Consider the following 13675-nt stretch of genomic DNA (forward strand, 5'->3'; position numbering starts at 1 on the left):
CTCCGAGGCAAAGTGCGAGGCTTGCTGGCCCTTCACCTCTTGGAGCTCCTCCTTGACATCGACCCCCATCGACCGCAGCCGGAGCAGATTCTGCATCTTTTCCTGGAGTCGGGACATTTCCCTCTGTTCCTTTCTAGCTTTCTGGGTGCCTTTGAGGATGAAAAACCTCTTGATGCTTCCCTTGATCACTTCCCACCAGTGTGTCAGGGACTCAAAGAGGGGTTTCACGGTTCTCCAACCTTTGTAATCCCTCTTGAGCTCCTCAATGTTCTCTGGGGTCAGCAGTTGCACATTTAGCTTCCATGCCCCCCTGCCCACCCTCAGGTCTTCCTCCAAGTGGCAGTCCGCCAGTAGGAGGCAGTGGTCAGAGAAGAACACCGGCTTGACCTCGGTGGATCTGACTGTGAATGCACGGGACACAAACAGGAAGTCTATCCTGGAACGAATGGACCCGTCTGGCCGCGACCAGGTGTATCTACGCTGCGCTCCGTCTGCAGGGTTGCTGAAGACGTCGTGCAGCTTGGCATCCTTAACTGTTTCCATCAGGGATCTGGACGTAGCGTCCAATCTGCTTCCGGCCCTGCCGGATCGTCCAGCCGCATCGATGATGCAGTTGAAGTCCCCGCCCAGAATGACCGGCCTGGAGGTCGCCAGCAGCAGTGGGAGCTGCTGAAAAACCTCCAGCCGCTCAGCCCCTTGTGCCGGGCCGTACACGTTAATTAACCGGAGTGGAGCGTTCTTGTACATTACGTCTGCTACCAGGAGTCGCCCGCCCACCACCTCCTTGACCTCGGAGACGGTGAAGTTGCCTCCCCGCAGCAGAATACCCAGGCCGGAGGAACGAGAGTCGTTTCCGCCCGACCAGATCGATGGCCCGTGGGACCACCATCGTGACCATTGCCTGTAGGAGCTGAGGTGCGGTATCGCACACTCCTGCAGAAACAACAGGTCAGCTTTGACCTTGGCTAGGTAGTCCAAGGTCGCAACACATCGCGTAGTAGATTTAATGCTACGCACATTTATGGATACAATCTTTAAACCCATATTAAAGCATTTATTCTCCTACCAAACCCACTGTCTCTGAGAGTCCCAGACCTTTAGTCTGCTCCTTCATACCCGTAGTGAGCTCAAATTCCTTCACTTTGGATGGGCTGAGGTAGATCTCCTTGGCCGTGTTCTGCTCCAGTGGCATCTGGAGGTTCACGTAGTGAGCGGATTTTGAGATGACCTTTGCTGGAGAAGCTTCTCCAAAACTCACCCCCTCTGGGGGGTTGCTGTTCCCGGCTTCCTGGAGCTGGGGTGCGATGATTGCCTCACTGCTCCCAGATTCCAGGGGCTGTGGTGCACTGGCCTCCTCAGGTTGCAGGCAAAGTTGGGGTGCGTTGGTCTCCTTGTTGTCTCCAATTTTCTGGAGCTCGGGTGTCTCGTCCTCCAACGCCCTGGAGCTTTGCCGCCTCTTCTGTCGGTGCCGCTCTGGCACTTCCTCATCCGAAGAGCTGCTGCCCTTGTCATCCGTGTCGGATGGGAGACGCCTCTTGCCGCTTCTCTGGGAAACGCCTTTGCTTCTTCTTCGCTCCCTCTTACTTTTCTTGTTCTTCACCGTCCGCCACTCCCCCTGCTGCTTTTCCACTGCTGCCTCCTCCTCCATTGATTCGCTGTCCTGAGGACTGGAAGGTTCAGGGGGTAGTGCTGTTGATTGGCTCTCTGTTGCCTCAATCTCTTTCTCCACCTTGTCTCTCTCTGTGTCCTCCTTTGTCCCGTTGAGCTCCCTGGGGGCCTTGGTGGTTGGAGTGACACGGAACATTTCTTCTGCTTCCCCGTGGTCGGCTTTGGCTGCCTGTGCGTAAGTACGGCAGCGTTTGGGGCAGGTCCTGTAGAGGTGACTTGCCTCGCCACACAGGTTGCAGCACTTGGCCTGTTTGCAGTCTTTTGTCTGGTGCCCTTCCTGTTTGCAGATCTTGCAGAGGGAGGCGCTGCAGTTGGCCGCCACATGACCAGCCTTGCCGCATGAGCGACAATGCTTGGGTTGCCCAGCGTAGACCAGGTAGCCACGGTTTCCCCCGATAGCGAAACTGGAAGGAGGGTGGAAAATGGCTCCCTTACCATCGGTCTTTAGCGTGACCTTAAACAGGCGTTTGCCTGTCCAGATCCCCAAGTCGTCTCGAATCTCGGTGCCGCTCCCCACCTTATCGAAGTACCTGGTGAGGAAGGTGACCACGTCGGCGACAGGGACGAAGGGGTTGTACACATGCACCATCACCTCACGTTCCCGTTGCAACGGCAGAGAAAAGTGCGGCTCCGCCGTCAGGATCTTCATCTCCGGCAGGTCTCTCTTCTCCTCGAACACCCTCAGGAGCCGGACGCAGTCTGCCACCCGCTTGAACGTCACGTCAAAATAACCGCCTTTGCGGGAGTCGTGCAGGGTGAAGATCTCCGTAGCTTGGAAGCCGCACGCCTTCAACAGGATCCTCCTGGTGAAGAAGCCCCGATCCATAGGTGATCCTCCTTCGCTGTGGTTCACCGTGACTCGGACGGTGATAGGTAACCCACGGTATGGATTTCGATTGCGATTGGTTATAGCCCTTCCATCCCGACCTTGCCTTGGTAGGACCATGGTGTCGCCCCTGCAACACTTGATCTTAGCCAAAAGGCCGAGAAGCGATTCCATTCGCCTTCCTTGTTACCTGCTGTACCTGCATACTAGCTTTCAGCGATTCGTGCGCGAGGACACCCAGATCCCTCTGTGCTGAAGCATTTCTGAAGTTTCTCTCCATTTGAATAATAAGTCGCCTTTTTATTCTTCTGACCAAAATGGATAACCGCACACTTATTAAACTTATTTAACTTAGTTAAACTCCATCTGCCAAATTTTGGCCCATTCACCTAACCTGTCCATATCCATTTGTAAATTTCTTATTTCTTCATTGCAACTTACTTTCCCACCTATTTTGGTGTCATCTGCAAATTTAGCTATAGTACCTTCTACTCCTGAATCCAAGTAAATAGTTGGGGCCCGAGGACCGAACCCTGTGGCACCCCACTAGTTACAGCTTGGCATCCACAAAAGACCCATTTATCTTGACTCTCTGCTTTCTGTTGGTTAGCCAATCCTCTATCCAAGCTAATATATTACCCTTAGCTGCGTGTGATCTTATCTTGTGTATTAATCTTTTGTGCGGCACCTTATCAAATGCCTTCTGGAAGTCCAGACATACTACATCTACAGGATCCCCGTTATCCACTTTGCTTGTCACATCTTCAAAGAACTCTAGCAAATTAGTCAAACACGATTTACTCTTCGTAAAGCCATGCCGACTCTGAGGGATTGCATTTTGACTTGCATTTTAGGAAGGTAGTGGAGGCATTGGAGAGAGTGCAGAAGAGGTTTACGAGTTTGGTTCCAGGGGCGAGGAAGTTGAGTTATGAAGTAAGATTGGAGAAGTTGGGACTGTATTCCTTGGGGAAAAGAAGTCTGAGAGGAGACTTGATAGAGGTATTGAAAATCATGAGGGGTCTGGAGAGAGTAGATAGGGAGAAACTGTTTGCACCGGGGCAAGGATCGAGAAGGAGAGGGCACAGGTTTAAAGTAACTGGCAAAAGAAGCAAAAGCGATAGGAGCAGCGAGCGGTCAGGGTCTGGAATGCACCACCTGATAGCGCGGCGGAGGCAGGTTCAATTGAAGAGGGAATGAGATGATTATTTGAAAAGAAAGCATGTGCCGGGTTACGTGGAGAAGGCAGGAGAAAGGCACGAGGTGAAATGTTCACCGGGAGAGCTGGTGCAGGCACGACGGGCGGAATGGGCTCCTTGTGCAATGTAAGGATTGTGTGAATGTGGATGTAGAGGTTTCGGAGTAGCTGTGTAAAGTGTGTGAGCTTTGAGGTGTGAGTTTTGATTGTTGCTGTGTCAGCAGCAGCAGCGGCAGCGGCAGCAGAGAGCTGGTTTAAAATGTTGTGAGGCGAAAGGTGCAGCTGAGAGAGTGTTTGAGAGGTGTATTTGCAAGTGAAAGCTGTTTTTGTATAAGTGAGGTAGAGTGTTTGTGAGATGAGAGTGCTGTCTGTGAGTGTTGGGTGAGCGTGCGTGTTTTTTGTGTGTAGCTGCTGCGGGTGAGTGAGTGAGAGAGAGAGAGAGAGAGAGAGAGAGAAAGAAAGAAAGTTGGATAAAAACAAAAAGCTAAAAGCTACTGCGGATGCTGGAAATCCAAAACAAAATAAAAACAGAATTACCTGGAAAAACTCAGCAAGTCTGGCAGCATCGGCGGAGAAGAAACCAGTCAACGTTTCGAGCCCTCATGGCCCTTCAGCAGAACTGAAGCATAGTTTCAACAAGGGAGAAATATAAATTGGTTTAAGGTGGGTGGGGGGGGAAGAGACACATTGAGGGTGTAGTGTGAGCAGATAATCAAAAGATGTCAGAGACAAAAGGGTCAAAGAGGTGTTGAAGGTGGTGGTCTTTGTCTGAGAAAAGTGCTAATTAAGAATGCAAGACAGGATATTCAAAGTACAGCTCTAGTGGGGGTGGGGTGGAAAGACTAAAGACCTTTAGTCTTTCCACCCCACCCCCACTAGAGCTGTACTTTGAATATCCTGTCTTGCATTCTTAATTAGCACTTTTCTCAGACAAAGACCACCACCTTCAACACCTCTTTGACCCTTTTGTCTCTGACATCTTTTGATTATCTGCTCACACCACACCCTCAATGTGTCTCTTCCCCCCCACCCACCTTAAACCAATTTATATTTCTCCCTTGTTGAAACTATGCTTCAGTTCTGCTGAAGGGCCATGAGGGCTCGAAACGTTGACTGATTTCTTCTCGGCCGATGCTGCCAGACTTGCTGAGTTTTTCCAAAGAAAGTTGGATTTTGGAACATGTACATGTTGAGAAGTAAAGAAAGCAGATGTTTGTAAGAAAACTATTTTTAGCATTGAAAATCCCCTGGAAAGGGGAGGGTGCACCGTTCCCAGAGATACTGCAATACCGGGTCGATGCGTGGAGTGGACGGAGCAAGCCCCTATTCCATCTCCCTGCTCCAAAAATCAATTTAATATATGGTCCCCAGATAAGGGACGTATCAGATATTAAACTGATAAGAACAGATTTTTTTTGTAAAAATATACTTTATTCATAAAAATCTTCAATCACATTCAAAACCATTTCAAAAACAACATTACAAGGGTACAATCCAGGTTAAACTTTTACAAAATGTATCACCAGGTGCATCAGTACAAACAATATTACAGTCATTTACAGCCTTTCATTTTGATCTGTACAGCCCGAGGGGCTCTAAACAGTTCCCAGTCTCTCGGTGCGCTGTGGTAGAAAGGTCTTAGACAGCGACCCTTCCCCATTGCGCCTTTGCGGCAGCTGCCCCAAGCTTTAGTGCGTCCCTCAGCACGTAGTCCTGGACTTTGGATTGTGCCAGTCCGCAACAATCGGTCGGGGACAACTCTTTGTGCTGGAAGACCAACAAGTTTCGGGCAGACCAAAGCGCGTCTTTCACCGAGTTGATGATCCTCCAGCTGCAGTTGATGTTTGTCTCGGTGTGTGTCCCTGGGAACAGCCCGTAGAGCACAGAGTCCTGTGTCACAGAACTGCTCGGGATGAACCTCGACAGCAACCACTGCATCTCTCTCCAGACTTTCTTTGCAAAGGCACAATCCACAAGGAGGTGAACAACGGTCTCTTCCCCACCACAGCCACCTCGAGGGCATCGTGCAGAGGGGGTGAGACTCCTGGCGTGTAGGAAGGATCTGACGGGGAGGGCCTTTCTCACCACCAGCCAAGCTACGTCTTGGTGCTTGTTGGAAAGTTCTGGCGATGAGGCATTCTGCCAAATGACTTTGACAGTCTGCTCGGGGAACCATCCCACAGGGTCCACCCTCTCCTTATCCCTCAGGGCCTCTAGGACGTTACGTGCTGACCACTGCCTGATGGACTTGTGGTCAAAGGTGTTTTTCTGCATAAATTTTTCCACCAGGGACAGGTGGTACGGCACGGTCCAACTACTTGGAGCGTTCCGCGGCAGCGTGGCCAGACCCATCCTTCGCAACACCGGGGACAGGTAGAACCTCAGCACGTAGTGACACTTGGTGTTTGCGTACTGAGGGTCTACGCACCGCTTGATGCAGCCGCACACAAAGGTGGCCATCAGTATGAGGGCGATGTTGGGCACGTTTTTTCCCCCTTTATCTAGAGGCTTGTACATCGCGTCCCTGCAGACACGATCCATTTTCGACCTCCAGATAAAGCGGAAGATGGCTCGAGTGATCGCCGTCGCGCAGGAGTGTGGAATGGGCCAGACCTGCGCCACGTACAGCAACAGCGAGAGTACCTCACACCTGATGACCAGGTTCTTACCCGCAATGGAGAGGGAGCGTCGCTCCCACATGCCCAGTTTCCTTTTCACCATAGCCACTCGCTCCTTCCAGTTTCTAACGCATGCCCCGGTCCCTCCGAACCATATCCCCAGCACCTTCAGGCCGTCAGCCCTGACAGTGAAGGGGACAAAGGATCGGTCAGCCCACTTCCCAAAGAACATGGCCTCGCTCTTCCCACGATTTACCTTGGCTCCCGAGGCCAGTTCGAACTGGTCGCAGACGTGCATCAGTCTGCGCACCGACAGCGGATCCGAGCAGAAGACGGCGACGTCGTCCATGTACAGGGAGGCTTTTACCTGAGTGCCTCCACTGCCTGGGATCGTCACTCCTCTTATGCCCGGATCCTTCCTGATGGACTCGGCAAAGGGTTCTATGCAGCACACAAAAAGGACAGGCGAGAGAGGGCAGCCCTGCCTGACTCCAGATTTAATCGGAAAGCTATCTGTTTCCCACCCATTGATTGAGACTGCGCTACTGATGTTAGTGTAGAGCAGTTGGATCCAATTTCGAATTCCCTCCCCAAAGCCCATTTTGGAGAGCACATCCCCCATGTAGGTGTGCGATATTCTGTCAAAGGCCTTCTCCTGATCCAAGCTGATGAGGCAGGTATCCACACCCCTGTCCTGTACATAGGCAATCGTATCCCTGAGCAGCGCCAGGCTGTCAGAGATCTTCCTGCCCGGCACAGAGCAGGTCTGGTCAGGGTGAATCACCAATTCCAGAGCGGATTTGACCCGGTTGGCGATGACCTTGGACAGAATCTTATAGTCCATATTCAACAGTGAAATGGGTCGCCAATTTCTAATTTCCTCCCTTTCCCCCTTGTGCTTGTAGATGAGGGTGATGATGCCTTTCCTCATGGATTCTGACATGCTGCCGGCCAGGAGCATACTCTCGTACACTTCTAGCAGGTCTGGGCCGATCAAGTCCCACAGAGCCGAATACAACTCCGCCGGCAGGCCGTCGCTTCCGGGGGTTTTACTCTTCTCGAAGGACTCGAGGGCCTTAGTCAGTTCGTCAGGAGTTAGCGGTTTGTCTAGGCTCTGCCGCGTACTGTGGTCTAGGACCTCCGTGATAGAGGACAGGAAGGACTGGGAGGCCGTGCTGTCCGTGGGCTTCACGTCATACAGTCCGGCATAAAAGGATTTGCTGATCCTCAGAATGTCGGACCGTGATGACTTTACTGAGCCGTCTTCTTCCTTCAGGCTGCTGATCACAGAGCGCTCTCTGTGTACCTTTTGGAAGAAGAAACGTGAGCACGTCTCATCCTGCTCCACGGAGCGGACTCTGGAACGGAAGATGATCTTGGAGGCCTCCGAGGCAAAGTGCGAGGCTTGCTGGCCCTTCACCTCTTGGAGCTCCTCCTTGACATCGACCCCCATCGACTGCAGCCGGAGCAGATTCTGCATCTTTTCCTGGAGTCGGGACATTTCCCTCTGTTCCTTTCTAGCTTTCTGGGTGCCTTTGAGGATGAAAAACCTCTTGATGCTTCCCTTGATCACTTCCCACCAGTGTGTCAGGGACTCAAAGAGGGGTTTCACGGTTCTCCAACCTTTGTAATCCCTCTTGAGCTCCTCAATGTTCTCTGGGGTCAGCAGTTGCACATTTAGCTTCCATGCCCCCCTGCCCACCCTCAGGTCTTCCTCCAAGTGGCAGTCCGCCAGTAGGAGGCAGTGGTCAGAGAAGAACACCGGCTTGACCTCGGTGGATCTGACTGTGAATGCACGGGACACAAACAGGAAGTCTATCCTGGAACGAATGGACCCGTCTGGCCGCGACCAGGTGTATCTACGCTGCGCTCCGTCTGCAGGGTTGCTGAAGACGTCGTGCAGCTTGGCATCCTTAACTGTTTCCATCAGGGATCTGGACGTAGCGTCCAATCTGCTTCCGGCCCTGCCGGATCGTCCAGCCGCATCGATGATGCAGTTGAAGTCCCCGCCCAGAATGACCGGCCTGGAGGTCGCCAGCAGCAGTGGGAGCTGCTGAAAAACCTCCAGCCGCTCAGCCCCTTGTGCCGGGCCGTACACGTTAATTAACCGGAGTGGAGCGTTCTTGTACATTACGTCTGCTACCAGGAGTCGCCCGCCCACCACCTCCTTGACCTCGGAGACGGTGAAGTTGCCTCCCCGCAGCAGAATACCCAGGCCGGAGGAACGAGAGTCGTTTCCGCCCGACCAGATCGATGGCCCGTGGGACCACCATCGTGACCATTGCCTGTAGGAGCTGAGGTGCGGTATCGCACACTCCTGCAGAAACAACAGGTCAGCTTTGACCTTGGCAAGGTAGTCCAAGGTCGCAACACATCGCGTAGTAGATTTAATGCTACGCACATTTATGGATACAATCTTTAAACCCATATTAAAGCATTTATTCTCCTACCAAACCCACTGTCTCTGAGAGTCCCAGACCTTTAGTCTGCTCCTTCATACCCGTAGTGAGCTCAAATTCCTTCACTTTGGATGGGCTGAGGTAGATCTCCTTGGCCGTGTTCTGCTCCAGTGGCATCTGGAGGTTCACGTAGTGAGCGGATTTTGAGATGACCTTTGCTGGAGAAGCTTCTCCAAAACTCACCCCCTCTGGGGGGTTGCTGTTCCCGGCTTCCTGGAGCTGGGGTGCGATGATTGCCTCACTGCTCCCAGATTCCAGGGGCTGTGGTGCACTGGCCTCCTCAGGTTGCAGGCAAAGTTGGGGTGCGTTGGTCTCCTTGTTGTCTCCAATTTTCTGGAGCTCGGGTGTCTCGTCCTCCAACGCCCTGGAGCTTTGCCGCCTCTTCTGTCGGTGCCGCTCTGGCACTTCCTCATCCGAAGAGCTGCTGCCCTTGTCATCCGTGTCGGATGGGAGACGCCTCTTGCCGCTTCTCTGGGAAACGCCTTTGCTTCTTCTTCGCTCCCTCTTACTTTTCTTGTTCTTCACCGTCCGCCACTCCCCCTGCTGCTTTTCCACTGCTGCCTCCTCCTCCATTGATTCGCTGTCCTGAGGACTGGAAGGTTCAGGGGGTGGTGCTGTTGATTGGCTCTCTGTTGCCTCAATCTCTTTCTCCACCTTGTCTCTCTCTGTGTCCTCCTTTGTCCCGTTGAGCTCCCTGGGGGCCTTGGTGGTTGGAGTGACACGGAACATTTCTTCTGCTTCCCCGTGGTCGGCTTTGGCTGCCTGTGCGTAAGTACGGCAGCGTTTGGGGCAGGTCCTGTAGAGGTGACTTGCCTCGCCACACAGGTTGCAGCACTTGGCCTGTTTGCAGTCTTTTGTCTGGTGCCCTTCCTGTTTGCAGATCTTGCAGAGGGAGGCGCTGCAGTTGGCCGCCACATGACCAGCCTTGCCGCATGAGCGACAATGCTTGGGTTGCCCAGCGTAGACCAGGTAGCCACGGTTTCAAACTGATAAGAACAGATTTTTTTTTTTTTTTTTATTGTAAAAATATACTTTATTCATAAAAATCTTCAATCACATTCAAAACCATTTCAAAAACAACATTACAAGGGTACAATCCAGGTTAAACTTTTACAAAATGTATCACCAGGTGCATCAGTACAAACAATATTACAGTCATTTACAGCCTTTCATTTTGATCTGTACAGCCCGAGGGGCTCTAAACAGTTCCCAGTCTCTCGGTGCGCTGTGGTAGAAAGGTCTTAGACAGCGACCCTTCCCCATTGCGCCTTTGCGGCAGCTGCCCCAAGCTTTAGTGCGTCCCTCAGCACGTAGTCCTGGACTTTGGATTGTGCCAGTCCGCAACAATCGGTCGGGGACAAATCTTTGTGCTGGAAGACCAACAAGTTTCGGGCAGACCAAAGCGCGTCTTTCACCGAGTTGATGATCCTCCAGCTGCAGTTGATGTTTGTCTCGGTGTGTGTCCCTGGGAACAGCCCGTAGAGCACAGAGTCCTGTGTCACAGAACTGCTCGGGATGAACCTCGACAGCAACCACTGCATCTCTCTCCAGACTTTCTTTGCAAAGGCACAATCCACAAGGAGGTGAACAACGGTCTCTTCCCCACCACAGCCACCTCGAGGGCATCGTGCAGAGGGGGTGAGACTCCTGGCGTGTAGGAAGGATCTGACGGGGAGGGCCTTTCTCACCACCAGCCAAGCTACGTCTTGGTGCTTGTTGGAAAGTTCTGGCGATGAGGCATTCTGCCAAATGACTTTGACAGTCTGCTCGGGGAACCATCCCACAGGGTCCACCCTCTCCTTATCCCTCAGGGCCTCTAGGACGTTACGTGCTGACCACTGCCTGATGGACTTGTGGTCAAAGGTGTTTTTCTGCATAAATTTTTCCACCAGGGACAGGTGGTACGGCACGGTCCAACTACTTGGAGCGTTCCGCGGCAGCGTGGCCAGACCCATCCTTCGCAACACCGGGGACAGGTAGAACCTCAGCACGTAGTGACACTTGGTGTTTGCGTACTGAGGGTCTACGCACCGCTTGATGCAGCCGCACACAAAGGTGGCCATCAGTATGAGGGCGATGTTGGGCACGTTTTTTCCCCCTTTATCTAGAGGCTTGTACATCGCGTCCCTGCAGACACGATCCATTTTCGACCTCCAGATAAAGCGGAAGATGGCTCGAGTGATCGCCATCGCGCAGGAGTGTGGAATGGGCCAGACCTGCGCCACGTACAGCAACAGCGAGAGTACCTCACACCTGATGACCAGGTTCTTACCCGCAATGGAGAGGGAGCGTCGCTCCCACATGCCCAGTTTCCTTTTCACCATAGCCACTCGCTCCTTCCAGTTTCTAACGCATGCCCCGGTCCCTCCGAACCATATCCCCAGCACCTTCAGGCCGTCAGCCCTGACAGTGAAGGGGACAAAGGATCGGTCAGCCCACTTCCCAAAGAACATGGCCTCGCTCTTCCCACGATTTACCTTGGCTCCCGAGGCCAGTTCGAACTGGTCGCAGACGTGCATCAGTCTGCGCACCGACAGCGGATCCGAGCAGAAGACGGCGACGTCGTCCATGTACAGGGAGGCTTTTACCTGAGTGCCTCCACTGCCTGGGATCGTCACCCCTCTTATGCCCGGATCCTTCCTGATGGACTCGGCAAAGGGTTCTATGCAGCACACAAAAAGGACAGGCGAGAGAGGGCAGCCCTGCCTGACTCCAGATTTAATCGGAAAGCTATCTGTTTCCCACCCATTGATTGAGACTGCGCTACTGATGTTAGTGTAGAGCAGTTGGATCCAATTTCGAATTCCCTCCCCAAACCCCATTTTGGAGAGCACATCCCCCATGTAGGTGTGCGATATTCTGTCAAAGGCCTTCTCCTGATCCAAGCTGATGAGGCAGGTATCCACACCCCTGTCCTGTACATAGGCAATCGTATCCCTGAGCAGCGCCAGGCTGTCAGAGATCTTCCTGCCTGGCACAGAGCAGGTCTGGTCAGGGTGAATCACCAATTCCAGAGCGGATTTGACCCGGTTGGCGATGACCTTGGACAGAATCTTATAGTCCATATTCAACAGTGAAATGGGTCGCCAATTTCTAATTTCCTCCCTTTCCCCCTTGTGCTTGTAGATGAGGGTGATGATGCCTTTCCTCATGGATTCTGACATGCTGCCGGCCAGGAGCATACTCTCGTACACTTCTAGCAGGTCTGGGCCGATCAAGTCCCACAGAGCCGAATACAACTCCGCCGGCAGGCCGTCGCTTCCGGGGGTTTTACTCTTCTCGAAGGACTCGAGGGCCTTAGTCAGTTCGTCAGGGGTTAGCGGTTTGTCTAGGCTCTCCCGAGTACTGTGGTCTAGGACCTCCGTGATAGAGGACAGGAAGGACTGGGAGGCCGTGCTGTCCGTGGGCTTCACGTCATACAGTCCGGCATAAAAGGATTTGCTGATCCTCAGAATGTCGGACCGTGATGACTTTACTGAGCCGTCTTCTTCCTTCAGGCTGCTGATCACAGAGCGCTCTCTGTGTACCTTTTGGAAGAAGAAACGTGAGCACGTCTCATCCTGCTCCACGGAGCGGACTCTGGAACGGAAGATGATCTTGGAGGCCTCCGAGGCAAAGTGCGAGGCTTGCTGGCCCTTCACCTCTTGGAGCTCCTCCTTGACATCGACCCCCATCGACCGCAGCCGGAGCAGATTCTGCATCTTTTCCTGGAGTCGGGACATTTCCCTCTGTTCCTTTCTAGCTTTCTGGGTGCCTTTGAGGATGAAAAACCTCTTGATGCTTCCCTTGATCACTTCCCACCAGTGTGTCAGGGACTCAAAGAGGGGTTTCACGGTTCTCCAACCTTTGTAATCCCTCTTGAGCTCCTCAATGTTCTCTGGGGTCAGCAGTTGCACATTTAGCTTCCATGCCCCCCTGCCCACCCTCAGGTCTTCCTCCAAGTGGCAGTCCGCCAGTAGGAGGCAGTGGTCAGAGAAGAACACCGGCTTGACCTCGGTGGATCTGACTGTGAATGCGCGGGACACAAACAGGAAGTCTATCCTGGAACGAATGGACCCGTCTGGCCGCGACCAGGTGTATCTACGCTGCGCTCCGTCTGCAGGGTTGCTGAAGACGTCGTGCAGCTTGGCATCCTTAACTGTTTCCATCAGGGATCTGGACGTAGCGTCCAATCTGCTTCCGGCCCTGCCGGATCGTCCAGCCGCATCGATGATGCAGTTGAAGTCCCCGCCCAGAATGACCGGCCTGGAGGTCGCCAGCAGCAGTGGGAGCTGCTGAAAAACCTCCAGCCGCTCAGCCCCTTGTGCCGGGCCGTACACGTTAATTAACCGGAGTGGAGCGTTCTTGTACATTACGTCTGCTACCAGGAGTCGCCCGCCCACCACCTCCTTGACCTCGGAGACAGTGAAGTTGCCTCCCCGCAGCAGAATACCCAGGCCGGAGGAACGAGAGTCGTTTCCGCCCGACCAGATCGATGGCCCGTGGGACCACCATCGTGACCATTGCCTGTAGGAGCTGAGGTGCGGTATCGCACACTCCTGCAGAAACAACAGGTCAGCTTTGACCTTGGCAAGGTAGTCCAAGGTCGCAACACATCGCGTAGTAGATTTAATGCTACGCACATTTATGGATACAATCTTTAAACCCATATTAAAGCATTTATTCTCCTACCAAACCCACTGTCTCTGAGAGTCCCAGACCTTTAGTCTGCTCCTTCATACCCGTAGTGAGCTCAAATTCCTTCACTTTGGATGGGCTGAGGTAGATCTCCTTGGCCGTGTTCTGCTCCAGTGGCATCTGGAGGTTCACGTAGTGAGCGGATTTTGAGATGACCTTTGCTGGAGAAGCTTCTCCAAAACTCACCCCCTCTGGGGGGTTGCTGTTCCCGGCTTCCTGGAGCTGGGGTGCG

The 13675-nt window shown here is 53.1% G+C and overlaps 1 pseudogene; it reads right to left on the minus strand.

Moving 5' to 3' along the window:
• Positions 1-4945: 4945 nt before the first annotated feature.
• On the minus strand, positions 4946-5116 carry LOC144674616 (U2 spliceosomal RNA; annotated as a pseudogene).
• Positions 5117-13675: the final 8559 nt, after the last annotated feature.

This window comes from Cetorhinus maximus, unplaced genomic scaffold (genome assembly GCF_964194155.1).
Source record: "Cetorhinus maximus unplaced genomic scaffold, sCetMax3.hap1.1 HAP1_SCAFFOLD_727, whole genome shotgun sequence".
NCBI lineage: Eukaryota > Metazoa > Chordata > Chondrichthyes > Lamniformes > Cetorhinidae > Cetorhinus > Cetorhinus maximus.